The sequence below is a fragment of the Oryctolagus cuniculus genome, chromosome 16 (assembly GCF_051225735.1).
Source record: "Oryctolagus cuniculus isolate XC-2025 breed Fujian yellow rabbit chromosome 16, ASM5122573v1, whole genome shotgun sequence".
NCBI classification, from domain to species: domain Eukaryota; kingdom Metazoa; phylum Chordata; class Mammalia; order Lagomorpha; family Leporidae; genus Oryctolagus; species Oryctolagus cuniculus.
The window spans coordinates 59112855-59135860 of NC_142882.1; the positions used below are offsets into that span (position 1 = coordinate 59112855).

The following is a 23006-nucleotide window of genomic DNA, read 5'->3' on the forward strand; positions in this document are numbered from 1 at the left end:
ATTATTAGTGTTGGTGGATTAAGGGTGGAGGTACCATCTAATTATGGTATCTGAAGGGGGTGCCTTTGGGAAGTGATGGGATTGTATGAGGTTGCTGGGGGGGGGGGCATTCTAGACTCCCGATGGTTTTATAGAGAGACACATGGACATGGAGGAAGGGAGAACTTCCCGTCTCCCCTTGTGCTTCTTGATGTGCTAAGCCATCCTCCCTCCATGCATGTTCTGCCACCCACTGCCCTCTTCAGACACCAGACTATTGGGAACATCCAGCACCCTACTGAAGTCAACTTCCTTCCTCACTAAGAAGCGGCTCTCAGGTGTTTGTTGCAGTAACAAAAAGCTGGTGAATGCATCCCTGCTCTTTCCTCTTAATGATTTTCCAATCCTTGCCCTCCACCCTGCTCCTTGGTTACAAATTATCACTTTTGTGCATTTGGACAACAAGCTCAATCTATCTCCTCCACTGTGAGACCCCACTTGGCAGTCTTGTGCCTATCCCATGCTCGTCGTCCCTTGAATAAAGTCTTCTTACTGTCTTCAGCAAGAGTTCTTTGTTCTTTAACACCAGCCAGCAAATTATTGTGAGCATGAGCTCCAAGGGATAGGGCTGGATTTAAGGCAGAGGGGGTGTGAAGGGAGAGAATATGAGGCCAGAAATGAAAGACTTGGCAGAGCTTGGTGACAGATTGGTTGTAGGAAGAAAGGGTAAGGAAAAAAATTGAAGGTGATTGATTCTTGGTTCTTAGCCTAAGCAGCAGGATTGATGGTGACTGTTTAAATGAAGACTGAGAACAGAGAGAAGAAGGAATTTACCATGCCCCTGGAATACATGGGGAGATACTTAAAAGGTAGCAAATGGATGATACTTGTGCTCAGAAGGGAGACTTAGACTGGGGACAAAGGTTTTGGGAATTCATCAAGCCTGTAGGTAATAGTTGGAGGTTATAGGAGTAGCTGGGAGCACTCAGATAAGGAGATATGAGCCAGATATGTGAAGAACATGAGTATCCAAACCACATGCATTCCTTTCTCCTTCCTAACTTACAGACTCTTCACCAACAAAGTCTTTGCCATGTTATTCCTCACAATGTGTTGATCATTGGGTTGACTTGAGGTCCAGACTGACAGTGTATGTAAATACACTGCCACAAAGTAATGACAGTTTAGAGGCCTTCCTAGGAGGCTGGCAGGGTCAGTTCATCATCAAAAGGTTGGGAGAGCTTGGGATTCTCAAACTATCTCTGACAAGACCCCAACCACTTGTCATTGCATGGTACAAGGGAAAGAGTCCATGCATTGTCTTGGATGTAATGGAAGAGAATGACAAATCCCTCGCCTGTAGGGGTTCAAACCTGGACAGTGTTGATAAAGTTGGGAGGACTCAGTGATGTAAATACTTAATTATTTTCTGCTTTGTTGACAAAAATGCTGGCCTCATGGGAATAGTGTCTTTGTATTCTACAGTAAAGCACACTCATTACTGTATCACATGATAGAGATATAAACTAGAGTGTATTGGAGAAAGCATTACAAGCAGAAGAGTGGTTGCATGTCCATGATCCTCCAAGGTTCACTATCACACAGAAAAGGATGCCTAGGTCAGGTTTAGAAGAAGGGCTCTGGCAGAGAGAAACTCCCCTGCCCATGATATTCTATATATTTATAAGGGTGGGCAAGGTGGGGGGACCATAAAAGAAGAAACTTCCTGATTGAGAAAGTGGCATCATTAGAAAGGTGGAGCCTCTGGAGCTCTGTGGCTTTTAGCATGGCTCCCTGGAGTTAACTCTGCCTGCCAAGGGCAAGGAGGTGAGTCTCCAGGGCCATCCAAACCTGTCTTTCCTCACTGAACATTCCCAACATATGCAACAGTTTCCAACATAGTTGAAGTGGTCAAAAAATAGTAGCACAGAGCAGGTGTTCAACAAGTACACTCTGTCTCCCATATCCTTACAAGATCATGCTTTCAGACTGTATTCTTCAGTTCACCCATCCATATTCACCTACCATACTGGGTCTTGCTCTTCCTTGGGGACCCTGAGCACCCTGACTTTCTTCCTCTTTTCCTCACCCAATCCCATTTCCTGGATCCTGAGTCCCATCCCTTCAGCCCTCCACTTTCTGCTGAACTAAAACACTTGACCACATCCTAATGAGATAGGGACAACTGCCACCCTATTATACCTAGGAAAACTGAGACTGAAGGGGTGAGACACATGTGAGCGTATCTCAGTCTTTATCTCCCGTTCCATGGTTCTGCAGCTGTCTCTAGTGGGAAGTACATGATCCTTCAGTGATTCTTCAGTAGATCCTTGAGAGAGAACAATGAGATGGTTGTTGAGATGCACTTCCAGAAAAGCCATATAATACGGCTTGGGTAGAAGACTGGAAATTTGAGGGTCCTGGGGCCAGCTCTACCACTTAACATGAGTGACCTTGGGCAAATCTCTGTCCCTCTGGGCTTCAGTTTTCACTTCTGCAAAACGTAAATCTCAGCCATTTCAATTTGACAGAGCTGTTGGAAGGATCAATGTACAGTGGGGGATGAAAAAGCTTAGAGAATTGTAAGCTTGTTCCTAGTGTAAAGGGGCTGTCTTTTCCCTTATTAAAGTGGTCACTAATAAAAACAGTCATTTAGGACCTCTAAGGATCGAGTCACAACTTCCATCTGACATCATTCAGATTCTAAATCACTTTCTGCTAAGTGGCATTAGGCATGTCTGAAGTGCACTTTATAAACTTTTTAAAAATCAGAATAAATTCCTATAGTCCTCCCTGGCAGAAATAAATCATTGCCATCCTCATCACTTCTATAAACAAATCTCCAAGGGCTTAAAAGCACCACCAAGGGTAGAGCTGATATTTACCAAGGGATCCTTTGGTCCACGAAGCTCACACTTGGCTCCTTGAGTAGTGTGTGAGTGAGGAAAAGGACAAGGCTCTTGGATCTGCGACGTCTGAACTGACTCCTGCCAAGTGGCAGGGACAATTTTAGTGCTGCTGAGAATCTGACTGCTGTTTCCGCCCACTCCGCCTTCCCCTTCCTCCTGTCCTTGAGCGCGCAGCTGCTGCCTGCCTTCTGCTCCCTCCTGTACCAGTTTTTTCATTTCCATGTCTCCTTGCACCCGTTTCTTCCACTCCAGATTCTCATTATTGTGTTTTCCTCCTTATCCCTCCCCACTCCCTGTACACATAGTGACATATTGCTTGGCTTCTCCAACAGACCTAGACCCTGTCTTTCCTTCCCTCAGCAGGCATGGTGGGCCACAGCCTGGGGGCTGCTGGGCTGATTCATTCTTCTCCTGAACTCTCACCGTGCCAGTGGTAAGAATCCTTTCCGGGTGACCAGTGTTGTCGCTTTGCTTTTCTCCTCTCCCCTGGGCTACTTCACTCTTAGGTTCTCTGGGCGCCTGCCTCCAGGTCTGCCCACTCAAGCACATCCTTTCATTGCACTGTACTCAGTGTGGACTTCTGAGATGTGAAATCTGACCACGTCAGACTGAGAATACCCCAGTAACTCTAGATAAAATCTGTAATCCTCAGCTCCACTTTCAAAGTCGCCTATCATTTGTTCCCTACTTACTGCCCGACACTTGCTCATTGCCAGCTGCACATGCAGCATATGCTTAATGTTGCTCTTGAGTGGCATTGCTAGTGAATGAATGAATGAGTGAATGAATGAATGAATAGTGGCTGCTCAGCAGGAGAGGTGATGTGGCGCGGTGAAAAGGGTATAGATTCGGGGTTAGATCTGTGTTAAGGTCACTTGTTTAGTGATATTCAGTAATTAACCTCTTGTCGTCCAGTTTTCTCTATGCCTAACAGTAAATTTTATGCCCTACCCCAGAGCTGGGATGAAGGAAAAGTAAGTGAGGAATTTAACCTGGACATAGAATTCAAGGGTACTAAAAGCTCAGTAATTGAGAAAATAGTGTTTTAATACACCAAAAGCCCAGGATAACACAATTTCAAACTTCAAACAGCATCTGACTCTGCTCTGACCAACCTGCCTCCCTCACTCACCTGTCCCTCTCATGGGATTGCTATGAGGGCTAACGGAGGGCCCTGAGTGGCCTTGCCCTGTGTCTCCTAGGACAGTGCTGTACTGACTGTGGCACACAGACTAGTGTTCCTCTGTAACAGTTGTTAGAGTGCAAGGTACACAAGTCAAGTGCTTATATATTTTGATAGGAGTCGAACAGAGTGATATTTTGTCCAATCTGCTTACAAATGTGGACCTTTATTTTCTAATTCTTTTGTTTCCTTTTAATCCATTTTTAAGCATTTTTCTTACTGTTGCCATTTACAAAAGTTTTGGAGAGCAGTGGGTTGAAAATAATTTCAATGCTTCTTCATCACAGATGGTAGAAGAAGCTGCTGTCAAGTTCGAGGCAGGCCAAAGGCTCCGTGGTTGTCCAGGATTGATTAATTTGTTCCTGAGATGGACCAAACGGTGGGAGGATATGGCAGCCCCAGTTGATGAATTGTATGCAAATGGCGCCCCCTGGTGTGCAGCACAGCAGCCCTGTGTGGGTCCTGCAGCTGGCCCATTGGGATCCACTCATATTCCTGCTGTATAACTTTTAGGTTGGGTTTCCTTGTTTTCTTTTTTGTTCCTTGTTTGCTGCTGTATCCATCTGGGCGGTGTCTATCCAGCTACCCATTCTATGGGCAGAGCACATTTACAGATGCTGGGAATTATGATGAAGGAATCAGACATGGTACCTACCCTCAAGGAGCTTACAGTGTAGAGGCAAGGCCTGAATGAACAAAGAAGCAGACAAATAGATCCGTTATAAACTGTGAAGTACTACAGAAACCAGGCAACGTGCTCTGATAAAGAATAAGGGAATGAGGCTTTCTTCAATAGGGTGTTCTGTGAAGCCAAAGGGTGTGAACCCTGCAGGGAGGCAAGGTCTTAACCATGCAAATCTTTGAGAAGCAGATGAATGAAATGTGCTACGGCCTTTGGGGGGAAATAAGCCAGTGATGCCAGTGATGTCACAGGACCGGAAAGGAGCACAGTGTCAGTAGACAGGGGGGACAGAGCAGGCAGTGTTGGCGAGCTGGCATGCCATGCCAGGCAGCAGCTGTTGCATCCCGGGCAGGGAGAAGTCCATCTCTTACTTTAGAACTTGTGCCTACCTTTGAATGAATACTACTGGGCATGTTAAGGGTCATGAGCACAAGCCTATTTAACTAGTTAGGCCTCTTGTAGCTTCTGTGTTGGACACTGGTTTTTATCTGTGCTGTGCACCTCCACCACTGTCTTCTGGGACTGTTTCAGCCTGTGCTGTTGCTGATTTGTGTACAGACTTCAATCTCCTGTCCCTGGAGAACCCAGGCAGGGCAGTCATCATTTGCTTGGGTCTACTGATAGATCTCGGGAAGAATATGTGACCCAAGAAAACTCATCAGCTTACATCCCTGGGGATTATTTGAACCGGAACCAACAGGGAAGATTACGTTCCTTTTGTGATAGGACTCCATGCTACCTGTGGCAACAGTCCCTGCCTCCCAGAGAAAACTTGTGTGCACCAGGATAGAATGAAATCAGAAACAAGCAGGCAGGTGCTAAGGGTGGGAGAATGGAGCGCTTGAGGCTGCTGAGCCACAGGTGCCAGCCCCTGACCCTTTCTTGGGGCCTTGCTCTCTTCCTTCAGTTCGTGTCCCAGAGGCCTTCCATTAAATCCTGGTTACTCACTGTTCCATTTAAGCGTGTTTGAGTTCAGACTCTGTGCTCTGTAATAACAAACACATTACAAAGGCAGCTTCCCAGGCTCCTCCTGACCTCCAGGGCTTACCCTTTCCCACGTTTCACATTGCCTGGGACATGTCTACCTCTGTGTATTTTAAATTTAAAACAATTTTTAAAATTTTTTTTATTTGACAGAGTTAGACAGTGAGAGAGAGAGACACACACAGAGAAAGGTCTTCCTTCCGTTGGTTCACTCTCCAAGTGGCCGCTACAGCCGGAGCTACACCAATCCGGAGCCAGGAGTCAGGTGCTTCCTCTTGGTCTCCCATGCGGGTGCAGGCGCCCAAACACTTGGGCCATCCTCCACTGCCTTCCTGGGCCACAGTAGAGAGCTGGACTGGAAGAGGAGCAACCAGGACTAGAACCCAGCGCCCATATGGGATGCCGGTGCCACAGGTGGAGGATTAACCAAGTGAGCCACAGCACTGGCCCCAACCTCTGTATATTTTAAATATAGTGAGGAGAAGTCCTTGTTTCCCAAGGCAGTCTGGACAGAAACCCTATATTGGGGAAGCTGAATCTGCCTAATTTTCAATTTTTTGAGATGTTTTTTGTTGGAGTAGCAGTCAAGGAATTGGAGCATCATAAATTCATATTCTCTGCAGATTCCATGGGGCCCCCAAAATGGGACGTATATCTTGTATTTTCATGGACATACAAGTTACATGTTTACATATACACATACACACTCAGGTACATTTTTGAAGACATGCAGGGATTTTCGATGGTTACTTTTATAACCAAATGAAAGGAGTATCATTTTCCTTACTGTTTTATAAGTGGAAGTCCTTTTCCTGAGCTCTGGGTCAGTTTAGAGTTCTTTAAAACCATCTGGAGCATGATTTTCTTTCTCCTTAACAATCTCTTTGTGCTATTTTTCGTTAAACTCCTCTGTAGTAGAGGGGGGGAAAAGGCTGTAGAAACTCAGCCAAAAATCGGTGTGAATCCTGACAGCAGGCTCCAAAATGCCAAGTGGGAGAGAAAGAAATGGAAACACTGACTTTTTCCAAAGCCATATAACAATTCATCCTTCAGCAGATATCCATGTGGTCTGACGCGTCGAAGCTTTCAGCGACTGGCGGGGCCAGCAGGAGCAGTTTGTCTCCGTGACTGCGTGTTGCCATGTGCCCATCTATCCATCGACTTCCCCCACTCTGAATCTGGTGACCTTTAGGATTCACTGAGAAATCCAGATGTTCAATCTGGCTCGTAAGCCCCCGGAGGACTAACTATTGGTGTGTTGCAGAGGTGCATGTAGATATTTTAAGCTGCAAATGATAAGCTAATGAGCAAGTATTGGGAGGAATGATGTACTGCTGAAAATTGGACTTTTTAGTGGTTTAATTCACTTTTAGGCATGAATCTGCTATTAATCCTAGATCCATGCTAGATTGCTCATAAAGGTAGACTTGTAACTATGAAAGTGTGTCTCCCTTTAAGAAAAATCATTTCTAGAAAAAATCTCAACTTTGAAACATATTTCGTACATAATAGTTATTGGAATTTCAAAATAATTCCATTGCTAATTTTTAAATCAATGCACATCCCAGCTTCTTCAATTCTTTTATTTATTTATTTTTAAAAGATTGATTTATTACTTGAAAGTCAGAGTTGCAGAGAGAGGCAAAGAGAGAGAGAAAGGTCTTCCATCTGCTGGTTTACTCCCCAAATGGCCACAGCAGCTGGAGCTGTGCCAATCTGAAGCCAGGAGCCAGGATATTTTTCTGGGTCCCCCACTTGAATGTAGGGGCTGAAGGAGTTCGGCCATCTTCTACTGCCTTCCCAGGCCATATCAGAGAGCTGGATCGGAAGTGGAGCAGCCGAGACTCAAACCAGTGCCCATATAGGATGCTGGCACAGCAGGCAGCAGCTCCACCTACTACGCCACAGTGTCGACCCCTACAGTTCTTTTAAAGGTGACATGGGATGACACATCTATTAGGAGAAGGACATTAGGAGAAAGACATTTTGAGCAAGGGTAGAGGCATATGAGCTTTGAGACAAAAGTGTTAGCTTCAGGGATTAAGTCACATGGCTTTTCTCATTTTATTGCCTTGGCCATTTTTGATCTTGAGAGGAGAACCTGAACTTCTGAAGATCCACATGATCTGTGACAGGACTAAAGATGCTGCTTGGTGATTTGTTGAGAGTGGCAGATTCTTTTTTTTTTTTTTTTTTTTTTGACAGGCAGAGTAGACAGAGAGAGAGAGAGACAGAGAGAAAGGTCTTCCTTTGCCGTCGGTTCACCCTCCAATGGCCGCCGCGGCCAGCGCCCTGTGGGCCGGTGCACCGCGCTGATCCGATGGCAGGAGCCAGGTATTTCTCCTGGTCTCCCATGGGGTGCAGGGCCCAAGCACTTGGGCCATCCTCCACTGCACTCCCGGGCCACAGCTGAGAGCTGGCCTGGAAGAGGGGCAACCGGGACAGAATCTGGCAGAGAGTGGCAGTTTCTTCAGGCTGTCACAGAAGGTGGTTTTCTGGTCCCTGAGAAATATACTTAAATTCTTTTTATCTCATGTCTGTAGATGCCTAGAGGGTCCTATGTCCTTACAGGATTTGGAATCAGGAAACAACTCTCATAGATTTTCATTTTTTGCATCACAATAAACTTACCTTTTAATTCCATTTTCCATGAACATTTTGAAGTACTTATATTAGTCAAGATTCTAATAAGAAGCGAGACTCATCCTATGTTTTTTAATGCAGAGATGATAGTGAAATGATCCATGTGTCAGCAGGGTCATGGGATGAGGAATGTCAACTTATAAAATCATATGATCTGGCCCCCAAAGCAACTATAGGCAGAACTCAAAATTCAATACATCTATAGCAGGCTAATTTTTTTTCTTATTATTTGAAAGGCAGAATTAGAGAGAGAGATAGACAGACTTTCCATTGCTATTTCACTCTACTAATGTCCGAAATGGCCAGGGCTGTTCCAGATGGAATCATGGAGCTAGGAGCTTCCTCCTGGTCTCCCACACGGGTGCAGAGGCCCAACAATTGGGCCATATTCTACTGCTTTCCTGGGTATATTAGTAAAGAGCTGGGTCAAACCGGTGCCCATATGGGATGCTGGCATCCCAGGCGATGGCTTTACCTACTACTCTACAACGTCAGCCCCCAAAGGCATGCTAATTTTTAAGTTGATAATTTTGTATGGCCCAGGAATGATGTTATATTTATCTGAATACCCCCTGGCAGAAAAAAAAAATGTTCCCCATCCATGGAGGGAACACCCAGGAAAGGAGAGAAAAAAAAAAAAAACTAGAGAGTAGCAACAGTGAGAAGCCATTACTACCACTCTGGCCAAAGGGATTAGGACTGGGGTGGGAAAAACTAATTATTGGAATCCAGGAAGAGCTGGAGTCGTGGAGGAGGCACCACCTCTGCGTCACAAAAGGCCACCATCTCTGCCAAGACTCATACCCTAAGCAAGGGAAGGTAAAGGTAAACTGTGTCCCAGCCTCTCCCCATTTTTGCCTCTGGGTGATTTCCATTGGGCTACCTCTGGGCAGCAGCTGATAAGGGAGTCTGGGTGATGCTACTTCCGGAAGGAGAATGGTGCAAGTGGGGAATTCAGGCTCATCTAGCTGGCTCCTTCTTGTTGCTGAATTTGCCTCTCCTCAGTGCCCAAATAAAAGTTTTCACCAGGGCTTTTTTGGATGCAACCCCATCATCTCCTGTGTTTTCTTTAGATCTTATTAGCACCCCAAGCCATCTTACCACTTATGTGCTTGGTTATTTATTTTTTTCTCTCCCCTTCCTAGAGAATACATTCCACAAGATCAGTGATCTTGGCCCTGCTCACTTCTCTAACTCTAGAGCCTGTCACTCAACAGCTGTTTGTCAATATTTGCTTCCCGGGTGGTAATGGCAGAGTAAGGGCTACCATGATCAAGGATGTCGTCAGATAAATACTGAGCTGTGACTCTATTGGCAGAAACAACCTTTGCTCCTGACCCGTGACCGAATCACCAGACGCTCCCACTCTGAGGAACTCGGACTGCCCACTCTTGCCTGGGGGTGAGGCACAGTCACTAATGACATTTCCTCCAAGACCCTGTTTCCTCCTCCTTTTCACACTGCAGCAAGAGTAGCTTTTCCCAGAACCAAGAGCACTCATTTTCCATTTGCCCCTGGAGTAGGAGGAGACACAACCATTTTTCTTTACACATTGCTTATCATTTTGGCAAAGGGGGACTCTGTTGTGTTCAAAGCCATTGCTTCACACTCTTGGAGAAGTCCCCACTACAGCAGCACTGCTGGTAATCCCCTGCACTTGTGCAAAGTTCTGTAGGGATTACCAGTACTTGCAAAGCTGTCGTCTCCTAATCCTGACATGATCCCATGAGAGAAGAATTATTTTCCTGTTTCTTAGATAAGGAAGCAGATGTTTCAAGGGGTTCTATGAGTTACTCTGTAGGCAAAATGGAGCTGGATCTCAAAGCTAGTCCTGGGAGCTGATTCCTTTGTCAGCACCACTTAGAACATGGAACACCCAAGGCAGAACCTGTCACTGACAAGGAAAATGTGTGGATGAGAAGTCGGGAAAGTCTCATATAAAAGTTGACATGAACTCACTCAGTGTCAACTAGCTGAGTAGGCTTCCTGGTCCAGGAACAGACTTGGATTTTGGATTCAGACATAAGTTTAAGATCTAACCCTGGAGCATGTCTGCTTTTCAGTTTTGGACAAGTCACCATCTCTTGAGTCAATTTTATCTTTTCTTGAGTGGAATTATTAACACACAGCGTCCAAGGGCTTTTTCAGAATTAGATGCGAGCAGTGCCTGTAAAGTATCTGTCACGTAACATCCACTCAGTGAATGTTGGTTCTCCATGCCTTTCCTACTTGTATACTTTGCTTTTTGCAAGCCACTTCGTATTCCTTTATAAATTTGGGACAAGAAAAATGCAAACTACACTGGATGTCTGAATTATAGACCACTCTGAGCTGTGAGGAGCCACATGAGCCCATGCAGAGCAGAAATGTCTTGCCCTGCACTTGGGGTGAATCAGGGGGCAGTTTTATTCTCTTGGCCTAGTGCTAAACTTCTGCTGCCCACCAGCACTGGGGTCATGATTGTCTGCACGGCATGGATCTGTGCCCATGACCTTTTATGAATGTCATTGAGGTTTAAAAGGGGAATGGAGTTGGTGCCTTCAGGTAAAGTGATAAGAGATTCCAAATTCAACTTTAGCTTCTTGGAAGAATTAAGGGCTAAAACTTGCTATGTTGTCCTTATGTGTCAGGTATTATGCTAAGTGCTTTACTAGGGCTTACCATATTGCACCCTCACTGCAGCCCTATGAAAGGGAAACTGTTATCACCCCATTTTAAAGATGAGGAAATATACTTAGAAAAGGGTAAACATGCACCATTAGCAAAGAATTTGAGCCATCACTGATGCTGGAGTTTGGCCAATGAGAAAATAGCACTAAATTTTCAAATTCTCCTAAAATTTATTTGCCTACTGGTTTTTTTTTTTTTTTTATTAGCCCCAGTAGTTTTCCCCATTAGAAAAATGAGGAGGAATGGGGAAGGGCAAAGATAACTGATGTAAGTCCCTGACTTTAGTGGTGTCTGAATCTGAGTGTAGAGGTGATAAAATATGAGGTAGAGCATCCATATTTGTCCTTATGAAAAATTTGTCTTGAAGGGCAGGCATCTGGTGCAGCAGCTTAAGTGACTGTTTGGGATACCCAGCTTCCATATCCAAATCCCTGGTTTGAGTCCCAGCTCATCTGCATCTGATCCAGCTTCCTGCTAATGCACCCTGGGAAGCAGCAGATGATGGCTCCAGCACTTGGGCTCCTGCCATCCACATGAGAGAATGAGGTTGTATTCTGAGCTCCTAACTTCAGCCTGATGCAGGCATTTGGGGAAAGAACCATCAGACAGCTGATCTCTCTCTCTCTCTGTCTCTTTGTTACTCTGACTTTCAAATACAATGAAAACTTAAAATTTTACCTTGAGTAATCCTTGTGTCTGTCCCATCCAAACAGGAAAGAGTATTTCAAGACCTTTAGCATGTATGTCTTCTCCCCCTACTCTTACTCTTCTGCACTGCCATGAAGGGGGACATAGGAATCTTATGGATCCTTTTGAGGCAGGTCTTGGTGACCCAGAGGAAGCAAAGGGCAGATGACTCTCCTGCTGTTTCTGTTCCACACAATAAACAGCTACCTCATCCCCAAGGGGAGTAGACCTCACCGCTGATGTGAGCATAAACAGTCCAGGCTGCCTCCTGTGATGATAAAGGGAAGTCTTTGCTGCCAAGGAGGGTAAGTGGGCTGTGCAGTTAATCAAGCTGCTAAGTGGACATCGCAGTTAATCAAATCAGATATTGTGGCATCAGCTCTACTTGAAGCAAAAGAAGGGCAGAGTTTCTAGCAGTAGCACACAAAAGAAGCAGTAGGTAAAGAGGAGCGACTTAGCTATACATTATTTTTTTAAAAAAAGATAAAAGGGGATGTGCTGGCTGTGATTTTTAACATATGGCAAGGCTATTTGTAATATCCAAGGAAGTTACTGGAGTAAGGCAAAATCGGCAGTGCTGGATATCTGGATTCACTTGAGGGGAGAGGATTCCACCATCAGAGCCACAGACATGAAAATTGCCTGTCTTGGAAAATGGAGAGATCCCCATTTCCATTCACAGTCCAGCAGAGCCTGGATCATTTGGGGGGCTTGTGGAGTAGATTCAATCATGGGATGGTAGACAGTGTATGATAGTGACCTTCAAGACCTGACTGTCTTGATGATTAAACTAGGCAAGGGCTTCTCAGTGAATGCATCTCCGTAATGAGAGCAGGAACTGTAGCCCCTGTGCCTGGCACATAGTAACTGCTCATTAAGTAGTTGCTCATTGAGTGAGTAGGTAGTAATAATTCCTGTCTACTTTTAAAATCAAATACTTACAGTACACTAAGTATTGTGTTAATTTTACATCTTCATCTCCATAAGCAAAGTATGAAATGAATATTATTACCTCAATTTGCTAATAAGCCTCAGGAACTTGATGCTTTAGGAGTCTGTGAAGTGTCTGATGCCACGTAGTGGCCATGATGGATCTGGAATGTTAGGCTGCATGAGCATGCTGATAAACACAAAACAGTGAAGTTTCCTCAATAGCAAATTCATTTATTCTGCCTGTATTCACAATTGCTGCTAGAACTTAACATCACTGACAAATAGATTAACAGGAGAAAAGCATAAGAAACATATTGAACCAAAGTTTTATAGAGCCTGAAACCCAGAAAAACTCTTTTTATACTGAGTCTGATGAGGAAAACAGACAGTTGTGGAGAAACATGACTGGACAAAAGGGACATGAGCTAATTGATACACTGAGCTTTGCAAGACCTCTCTCATCTATTTCAGGATGATATTCCTTCTCCTGTGGTATAGGTCGGGACAGCTGTTCCAGGAAGACCTAGGGAGGGAGAGGAAGGCAGAGAGTGACCTTCCTAGGTTTGAGGATTGCTTTGGGTAAGGGGAGTTCTACTTTCCATGACTAACCTTGAGGGATTCATGGAAGGAAAAGAGAAGTCCCAGAGAACTTCTAGTTTCTGGGGCCCTTCCAGGTACCTTCAGTTCAAAATATTCAGCAAATCAAGGTACCTTACTTTAGCGTGTCATGTTCTGAGCCCTCCCCCCAAAAATACAATTCTTTGCTAGGTGCTTGGTTCAAAATAAATCCCAGAACACCGGAGTTGAGCCAGAATGGTCCTTAGAAGTCATTTGGTTCAATCCTTTATTATTTTTAATTTTTAAGATATGGAATAGCCAAGACTTTGAGAGTTAAATCTAAGTAAATCTAAGATCCCCTCCCAGAACAATTGTCCCTGTTGCCTAGGACTGAGGGCTTCCTGAAATGCAGATTTCAATGCTAAAGCCAGGAATGACTTGAGTGGAACTGGAAGTGTTAGCTACCCTATCCTTTTTTAAAAAAAAAATTTTTTTTAACTTTTATTTAATGAATATAAATTTCTAAAGTACGGCTTATGGATTACAATGGCTTCCCCCCCATAACGTACCTCCCACCCGCAACCCTCCCCTTTCCCACTCCCTCTCCCCTTCCATTCACATCAAGATACATTTTCAATTCTCTTTATATACAGAAGATCAGTTTAGCATACATTAAGTGAAGATTTCAACAGTTTGCTCCCACACAGAAACATAAAGTGAAAAATAATAGATGATTTTTTAAATGATGATGAAATCAGATCAGACCTATTGTCATGTTTAATCCCAGTGAGAGTCAAGTTGGGAATTGATAATTTCTTTTTTTTTTTTTTTACAGAAGATCAGTTTAGTATACATTAAGTAAAGATTTCAACAGTTTGCACCCCCATAGAAACACAAAGTGAAATATACTGTTTGAGTACTCATTATAGCATCAAATCTCAATGTACAGCACATTAAGGACAGAGATCCTACATGAGGAGTAAGTGCACAGTGACTCCTGTTGTTGACTTTACCAATTGACACTCCTGTTTATGGCATCAGTAATCTCCCTATGCTCCAGTCATGAGTTTCCAAGGCTATGGAAGCCCTGTGAGTTCTCCAACTCTTATCTTGTTTAGACAAGGTCATAGTCAAAGTGGAGGTTCTCTCCTCCCTTCAGAGAAAGGTACCTCCTTCTTTGAAGACCTGTTCTTTCCACTGGGATCTCACTCACAGAGATCCCTCATTTAGGTCTGTTTTTTTTTTTTTTTTTTTTTTTTTTTTTTTTTCCAGAGTGTCTTGGCTTTCCATGCCTGAAATACTCTCATGGGCTTTTCAGGCAGATCTGCATGCCTTTAGGGCTGATTCTGAGGCCAGAGTGCTGTTTAGGACATCTGCCATTCTGAGTCTGCTGAGTATCTCGCTTCCCATGTTGGATCACTCTCCCCTTTATTTATTCTATCGGTTAGTATTAGCAGCTACTAGACTTGTTTATGTGCTCCCTTTGACTCTTAGTCCTTTCATTATGATCAATTGTGAACTGAAATTGATCACTTGGAATAGTGAGATGGCATTGGTACATGCCACCTTGATGGGATTGAGTTGGAGTCCCCTGGTATGTTTCTAACTCTACCATTTGGGGCAAGTCAGCTTGAGCATGTCCCAAATTGTACATCTCTTCCCTCTCTTATTCCCACTCTTATGTTTAACAGGGATCACATTTCAGTTAAATTTCAACACTTAAGAATAACTGTGTATTAATTATAGAATTAACCCAGTCATATTAAGTAGAACAGACAAAAAAACTACTAAGAGGGATAATGTATTAAGTTGTTCATTAACAGTCAGGGCTATGCTGATCAAGTCACCATTTCTCATAGTGTCCATTTCACTTCAACAGGTTTCCTTTTTGGTGTTCAGTCAGTTGTCACCGATCAGGGAGAACATATGGTATTTGTCCCTTTGGGACTGGCTTATTTCACTCAGCATGATGTGTTCCAGATTCCTCCATTTTGTTGCAAATGACTGGATTTCGTTGTTTCTTACTGCGGTATAGTATTCTAAAGAGTACATATCCCATAATTTCTTTATCCAGTCTACCGTTGATGGGCATTTAGGTTGGTTCCATGTCTTGGCTATTGTGAATTGTGCTGCAATAAACATTAGGGTGCAGACCGCTTTTTTGTTTGCCAATTTAGATTCCTTTGGGTAAATCCCAAGGAGTGGGATGGCTGGGTCGAACGGTAGGGTTATCTTCAGGTTTCTGAGGGATCTCCAGACTGACTTCCATAGTGGCTTGACCAGTTTGCATTCCCACCAACAGTGGGTTAGTGTCCCTTTTTCCCCACATCCTCACCAGCATCTGTTGTTGGTAGATTTCTGAATGTGAGCCATTCTAACCGGGGTGAGGTGAAACCTCATTGTGGTTTTGATTTGCATTTCCCTGATTGCTAGTGACCTTGAACATTTTTTCATGTGCCTGTTGGCCATTTGGATTTCCTCTTTTGAAAAATGTCTATTGAGGTCCTTGGCCCATCTCTTAAGTGGGTTGGTTTTGTTTTTGTGGAGTTTCTTGATCTCTTTGTAGATTCTGGTTATTAACCCTTTATCTGTTGCATAGTTTGCAAATATTTTTTCCCATTCGTCGGTTGTCTCTTCACTCTCCTGACTCTTTCTTTTGCAGTACAGAAACTTCTCAATTTGATGCAATCCCAATAGTTGATTTTGGCTTTGACTGCCTGTGCCTCCAGAGCTACCCTATCCTTACCTAGTGAGCTTCAGAGTAGGAATTCAAAATCTGCTCCTCTACTGTTGGTCTCTGCATACAGTATCTCTCAGTTATGGCTCTTTTGAAGAACCTGTTGCCTTGCAGATATTAATCTGAGAAGCTGACTTCTACAGTGATAGTAAGCAGTTATTGCTCAAAAACAGCTCTGTGTTTTAGAGTATCTTCCATACATTACCACAAATGCTCCATTTGTAAAGTATTCGGCAAGTTGGCAACTATACAGAAGTCTGAGGGAGCATGGGAAACTTTCTTCATACATTAGGCACTTGTTGGAGATCTGGGTTTTGGATAGGGTCTGCCAAGTTTGTGATTATAAGCAAAAATATTTGATCAGGCTTCTGGGGAAAGGTGGGAAAGCCATTCTGGTAGGCATTAGACTGGAATTTTGATAGACAACAATACGGGGGCCAGTGCAGTGGCGCAGTGGGTTAATGCCCTGGCCTGAAGTGCCGGCATCCCATATGGGTGCCAGTTCTATTCCTGGCTGCTCCTCTTCCGATCCAGCTCTCTGCTATGGCCTGGGAAAGCAGTAGAAGATGGCCCAAGTGCTTGGGCCCCTGCACTCATGTGGGAGACCCACAAGAAGCTCCTGGCTCCTGGCATCAGATCAGCGCAGCTCCGGCTATTGCGGCCAATTGGGGAGTGAACCAGCAGATGGAAGACCTCTCTCTCCCTCTCTCTCTACCTCTCTATGTAACTCTGTCTTTCAAATAAATAAAATAAATATTTTAAAAAATTAACACAAAACCCCACAATATTACTCGTGTTCTTGTAGAAAATAAAGCTCAACATGGCTTAGCAACTTTTCAGAGGCCACATAAAAAAATGAGTAGCAGAATCTGACTTTAAATTCAGGTCTTTATAATTCCAAAGTCCAAAAATTCAGAAGTTTGGGTGGAAATTGAAGATACTTAGTATACTGTTTGGGAAAAAAATGTTCCAGGTAAAATCTGAATCCCTCTGAGATAGTCATGGTTATATGAGTTGGGATGCACAGCTTTGTGCACCCTGACAGTGCACAGTAAAGATCCTAATGGTGTCAGCATCAAGGACTGTTTGTGCTTAATCAGCATTTTCCAAATGCATTTGACATCAAGTCTCTCCCCACAACCACTGGTTTTTCTTATTTGATGGCTTGCTCTTTGACTTCATGTAATATACACTAATATCCCACAGATCTTGGATTGTACTTTGTGAATCTCTGCTTTGTTCTGCTCTCATGAGACAATCAAGATCAAGTAGGGACAGGCAATAATCAGTTCTCTTGTGTGTATAAATGTGCATCTGTGTGTATGTGTGTTTGTGTGTATGTGTAAAAGAAAGGGAAGGAGGGATGCTCACAAAGTGGGTGTGAAGCCAAGAGCCTAAGCACCTTCCCCATGTCTAATTGGAAAGAGGGAAAAGCTGAATGCAGATAAACACATCATGGCATGCACTTGCTTTCCCTGCAAATGGGCTCAATGATGGCCATAATTTTTCTCCTTATCCTTCATCTTGTGAGGATTACTAACACAAACCTAATGGGAAATAATTTTGTTAGGGTTTGGTGTATTTGACTGAGGCCGGTGAGTGGGGGAAGGGAGATGAAGAATGCATCTGCTTCCTGGTGTGGACAGATGATGATGCTAAAGTCTAGGCTGTGGCCAAAGGCTCTGGCCACTCTGAAGAAAGTTGTTACCACTGTATATGTGGCCCTGACCTATAGCCAAGGGGACAGAAGAGGGGCTGATAGGAAAAGTTTAGGGTTTCCATTGATAGATTGTAGAGAGCCTACATAGGTGAAATTTCCTCTATCACTGGGATTGGTCCCAGTTGCATATCTTAGATGAAGCTGGACTGGATGATATCTAAGATTTCCTACAGAGTAATGCCTAATGACTTGATGATTTGATCATATTGACAAAAAGATTACTAAAATTTGATCATTATGGAATTCTTATTCAGAATGCTGCTTAGTAAGCATCCCTCCCCTGCAGACTTCTCTCAGCCTCTCACTAAAATACTTAAAAAGACGTAGGGTCAGGGAAAAACATTGCTAGTTAGAAACAGATTTATAAACAATTTGTTATCAGCATCTGTAGAGCCTTGTTTCTATATCTATTATATATAATATAGATATATTATACACACACATATATATGACACAAATGGAGTCAGTTGAGGAAAAAATACAGTTTGTGTCATTACCTGGTTTAATGTCAGGAGATAGGATCATTAACAAAACAATATGTGCATTTTTTCCTTGCATTTATTTTATCTCTTTCTGATTTGAGAAGTAGAACTTGGATCTACAAGATCAGTGTGTTTAACCTCCAATCTCTCATCTCTCAGCTTTTTAACTCTAAGGCAGGGACTATAAATCTCTGAGCTTAACCAGGAGGTATAGTGGGCTGGGCTTCATCCCCATGCCTTCTGGAAAGTTTCCTCCTTTGAAGAAATCAATAAGCACTAGGCTGAAGAAAGAAAAATTCACAGAGTGCAGCAAGTGTGGGATGACCAATTTTCACATACCATTTGGATTCTTGGCATATGAGAAGGCAGGACAGTAGCAGGAAGATTATTTACATAGATCATTGTTCAGGAAGATGTGCTTGTCAAACTGCCCTTGCACTTTAGATTTGAGAAAGAAAATCAAAAGGTGGAAAGAAAAGAGGAAAACAGTTATTCCCTCCCTCTATCTGAAGGAGAAGCTGAGGAATTACTAGATCTCACCTTTCTTTAAGGATGAGTAGCAGTAGACAGCATGGACTGCAGTGAGCACGGTAGCCCTCACACAGGTGTTCTGGTGTATCCCTGGACAAAATAAGAGAAGCAGGTCATTTCTGAAAATCTCCGCTTATGATCCCAAAGAAATTTCAGGGGAGCTGTTTGGTATATTCCCAAGGAATAAAAAGAGTCATGACCCATATGAAGCATGAATACTCATGAGAGAGAACATATTGATTTAGCAGTCATGGCGGGAATAGAGGTCCTTGTCTTCTTGTAAGAAAAGAATGTCAGACACGAGGAAGTAACCACAAGCAAGGTAGAAAAGTTGAGTGAGGTTACATCTGACAGCCTAGATGGGCAACTGCCCAGATAGTTCCGAAGGAGTGTGCCAAGACTACATTTAGATTGGAGTTCATGTGAGTGTGGAGTGCACTTCTTCCTGCAGTTTCTCCTTCACGCTCCCTGTTCTGGGTGAAGGGCTTCCTGGGTATGAAATCTGTGAAACTCCTTCCCAGTTTTTATTACCCAGTCTTATCAGACTGGGTGGCCTTCTTGGCACTGGCTGGAAGGATTCTCCTGGGATGTTTCCAGCCAGGGAGGCTGGGACTGTTTACAAAGTTACCAGGGCACGGGGCAGGACTTTGGTGTGTAAATGTTGGGCTGCTTCCAGGGCATGGTTCTAAGGCTGCTATATTCCTTCCCATGGAAACTTTGTATGTCTTTCTGTTAGCCCTTCTCACACAAACAGGCTAACGTCTCCCTTCCTATCTAACAGCTGAAATAAGATATTTAAATAGATTTAGATGAAATAATGTAGAATTTCAAGGCACCTTAAAAGATAATTCCAGAATTAAAGTTTACCTTGGAGGAGAATGGAACTGTTGTGTAAAAAGCTAATCAATGAATAAAAGGACATTTTGTAAGTGTATTTTTATAATACAGAGAAAACATACAAGAAAAGAATAAGAATGTGGAAAAAAGCCGGTAAAACATAACTAGATGCCCAACTTTCAAGTAAGTATTGTATCTGAATGAACCCTTGGGAAAAGAAGCAAAGACTACTTTTACCAAAAGTATAATAAAATAACATTTTCTATGTGAAGCCAAAAAATCGACAGATACATGTAGTCCTTTATATATAGACAAACAACTAAGACAAAGATGAAAATCAATTATCCAGACAAGAAGTTTTTTCAAATAAAGAAATGAACATCAATTTAGCACAGTTTCTCATTTATAACCCTAAATGCCAAAAGATGGGAAAGTCATTTTTTTCTCTCTCAGTGAAGAGTTTCAGACCAAGAAATTTAGGCTCAGTCAGTTTTGCAAAGGCAGAATAGATATGTTTTCTGGTAAACAGAAACTCATAAGCTATAGCAGTGGGATTCCTACCCTTTCTGATAGAATTGTATGAATATCCCTTCCAACTGACCAAGAAATGAAGCAAAGTTAGGAGCTCAAGAATGAAGACGTCATTGTATAGAAGGAGAGTCTTTGAATACAGACTGGCCTATTTAACAATCCTTTGTCAGAACAAATATATAATGAACATATACTATATTCATATTCAGTGATATAATAAGAAATATATATTTAGTCTCATGTTCCTGGCATAAAGCTGCTAAAATCCTTGAAATTTCCTGAGTGAAGTGTGAGAAGAGGCTCTTTGTTATTTTTTAGTAAATCCCTTTCAATCATATCTGAGGTTATGTTAATGCAATCTACTAGAGGATGACAGCTTTGCCAGAGGAGCCACCAGGTGATGAGAGACTTGGGATTTTCAGCCCACTTGAAGGAGGGAGAGCGGCTGGGGATTGAGTTAATCATGAATGGCCAATGCTTTAATTAACCATGACTGTGTAATGGAGCCTCTATTAAACCCTAAACAATGGTGTTTTGGAGCCCTTCCGTGGTAGGAAAAGAGTTGCAGATTGGTGCCTCCTCACACGGGGCACCAAAATGTTAGGAAAAGAGGTGCAGAATAGAGAGGAGGCAGTGTAAGAATTTACAGCCACACCGAATTTATTCAGAGAAAATAAATTCATAGAGGTGGATGACCAACTACCAGCATGTACATGATGGAACATGTGGCAGAAGGCCCTGACCCCTAGGGGCCAGGCCTTTTTATATTTTAGGAGGGCTAGGGGTGGGATGGGGGTAGGGGACAGCAGATAGAGGGGAATTCCTAGAACTGGTCTTTCAGGTGCCCTGGCAGGGTGGGGTATGAAGGCAATAGGGTGTGAGAACCAATTGAGATTCAAGGGCAAGGAATCCATTAAAATATTTATCTTTTGGGCAATGAGCAAGAATGGCTGAGGCTTATGTCTTTGTTCCATCATTTTGGGTTGTGAAGATATTGAGCTATGCAGGTTTGGGGATCCTCTACCACTTCTCCAACTAGTTTGGGGCAGGGGTTTTTCTGCAGCCAGGGTAACTTTATTATTAAAATTGAGCTGAGTCACTAGACACCCAGTTGGTAAGAGTTGGTTGCTGGTGTGGAGAAAAAAAACCATACATTTGATGTCAGAAATGTTAGGAGTAAAAAGAGATCAAAGCTACACACACATACACACACACATTTATGCTATTCTGAATACATCTTTTCTTTTTCACATTCTGTGTGACTAGCCACACTTCTGAAACTATTGTTGTCCTTTCTTTTTCATGTTTTTTTAAAAAAAGATTTATTTATTTATTTATTTGAAAGTCAGAGTTACACAGAGAGAGAAGGAGAGGCAGAGAGAGAGAGAAAGAGAGGTCTTCCATCCACTGGTTCACTTACCAGTTGGCTGCAATGGCCAGAGCTGTGCTGATTTGAAGCAAGGAGCCAGGAGCTTCTTCCGGTTTTCCCATGTGGGTGCAGGGGGTGAGTGCAGGGGCCCAAGGACTTGGGCCATCTTCTACTGCTTTCCCAGCAGAGAGCTGGATCAAAAGTGGAGCAGGCAGGACTTGAACTGGTGCCCATATCGGATATCGGCACTGCAGGCGATAGCTTTACCCACTATGCCACAGCGCCAGCCCCTTTTTCACATTTTGATAGCAGAAGCTAAGTACTAGTCTTGGGGTTGATCAGAATGTTTGTTCAGTAGATTCTGACCTAGGAGTTTTAGGAGCTGACTGCAGGGAATTGACTAGAACAGTGGATCTCAGACAAGGAAGGAATTTATGACTATGAGCCAAAAACAATCAAGCTTTGTATCAAAAAAAGCCTTCATCTCCTGGCATCAGGTTGACTACCAAACCCAACCCTCAAAACCTGACAACCTCCCCCAATTCTCCTTTCTCCTTTAAAAGTTACTCTTGCAAATTGGGAAAAGTACTTTTGAGACTGAAGAGGTCTACTTCTCCTCACCTCTACCACCCACCCCGAGACACTGACTTCTTGAGTAAATATGTTTTCTTGCATCAACTTTTGTCTCTGGGAATTCACTGTCCAGTGATAAGCAGTCCAGGCCCAATTTTAGCTGGTATCATGTATACATATGCAAGTTACAGTTTATGTGAATAGTGTAATGAACATGACATTTAAAAAAAAATATGTTCAATTAACACCATTATAACTTGAGACTATACCTTAAATTCCAGTGCCCATAAATTAGATACAAAAGTCAATGATTTGTTAACTGAAAAGTGTCATGGGAAGGGACCCACTGGGACTGGCCTCACAAGGTGGTAAAAGATTCACCCGAGTAGTCAGGGTGAGCAGAGTTAGAATTGTTGAACACACTGCAACAGTGGCAGGCAGAACAGCCCAAGGCTGACTATTGCTGCAGTATGGACTACAATCTGAGTTGTATGTGCATAGCAGTCCTCTGTTCCTTGTTGGCGTGGGTTCTTTCTCATGATCCAACAAGTTTTCCCAGATAGGTAATTTGCTTTTCTGAGTGGTTACCTGCCCCATCCTTAGCTTTGGAATTTTCTCAGTGCCTTGGAGAAACCCTCTGATATTGGAATTGGCCCCCTAAAATATGATATCAGAATATGGCCCTTTTAAGGTTCCCCAAAAGTCCCATCTGGGGTGCCATATGAAATTGGAATTTGGGGGTGCCATATGATATCACTGTATGCTTATTAATAAATTCCCCATATTAATAAGCCTGTGTGGGTTCTTGCCTAATATTCAGAGAATTCTGAATACTGGCATAAATGAACAAAGCAGCATGATTCATTTTTTAAATTTTTTTGAGAGGCAGAGTTAGAGAAAGAGAGAGAGAGAGAGAAAGGTCTTCCCTCCATTGGTTCACTCACTCCCCAAATGGCCGCCACAGCCAGCACTGCGCAGAATCGAAGCCAGGAGCCAGG

At 43.2% G+C, this 23006-nt stretch overlaps 1 long non-coding RNA gene across 3 annotated transcripts; it reads right to left on the reverse strand.

Annotated features, from left to right (window-relative positions):
- Window positions 1-4092: 4092 nt before the first annotated feature.
- Window positions 4093-21843, reverse strand: LOC149121773 (uncharacterized). Of its 3 annotated transcripts, none has more exons than XR_016223251.1 (3): window positions 21487-21843; window positions 18708-18788; window positions 4093-4757 (listed from the first exon to the last, which is right to left on the reverse strand). It is a non-coding gene; the product is annotated as an uncharacterized LOC149121773 (long non-coding RNA). The 3 variants fall into 3 exon arrangements; XR_016223253.1 differs by lacking the exon at window positions 4093-4757 and adding an exon at window positions 7312-7690; XR_016223252.1 differs by lacking the exon at window positions 4093-4757 and adding an exon at window positions 12776-13193.
- Window positions 21844-23006: the final 1163 nt, after the last annotated feature.